This window comes from Stegastes partitus, unplaced genomic scaffold, assembly GCF_000690725.1.
Source record: "Stegastes partitus isolate 25-593 unplaced genomic scaffold, Stegastes_partitus-1.0.2 Scaffold1154, whole genome shotgun sequence".
NCBI classification, from domain to species: Eukaryota; Metazoa; Chordata; class Actinopteri; family Pomacentridae; genus Stegastes; species Stegastes partitus.
The window spans coordinates 40,288-41,031 of record NW_007578885.1 but is presented as its reverse complement, the minus strand read 5'-3'; positions in this window follow the sequence as shown (position 1 = coordinate 41,031).

The window sequence follows — 744 nt, the reverse complement described above, 5'->3', positions numbered from 1 at the left end:
TTTCTCTAGTAGAAGTCTGACGAGTAGATGCAGACTGTTGGCCATTTCCATCCACATTTCATGCTGTTAAAGTGTTACCATTTTCAAAATAATTTTTATCATGGGGGACATCAACAATCTCTAAGCTTGCAACCTATGCACTGAAAAGTTTTGGGATAGTTTTGGATTGTGCATGCAGCAGCAGTATTTAATTAATTATCCATTTTAATGACAAGACTAGCCTCGCTGCATGCAAACCAAAACAGTTCCTCTATCACTTCTTTGCAGGGGCACCTTCCCTGCATCCTGGGCTTTGCATTACTCTAGAGACGACTGGGATCAGTTTAAAAAAAAAAAAAACATGGTAAGGATTTCCAGTAAGACCATTCTCATGTTTAGACACAGCGCTGTGGAGATGGGGAGGTCTGGGTATGCATGACTACTTGTCTGGTAAGAATAGTCGCCTTGACTGACCGGACAAAGGAAATAATAATAAAAATAATAATGAAACTATTAAAGTCAAGACGAAGAAGAAATAGAAGAAGAAGAAGACGCAGAGAGGGAGAAGGAAGAAAAGTGGAACAAAAAAGCAAATTATCATACTCAGCAAACCTACTTAAAAGCAAATTTATTGTCTTTGAGCTAAAAGTAGAGTGAATGCCAGCATGTGCTTTATAGGATGAAAGCATTCAGAGATGTAAAGAACTAGTCTAACAAGAATCAGTCTCTTTTCAAGCAATTCTACTCTTAGGTGCAATGTCTTCA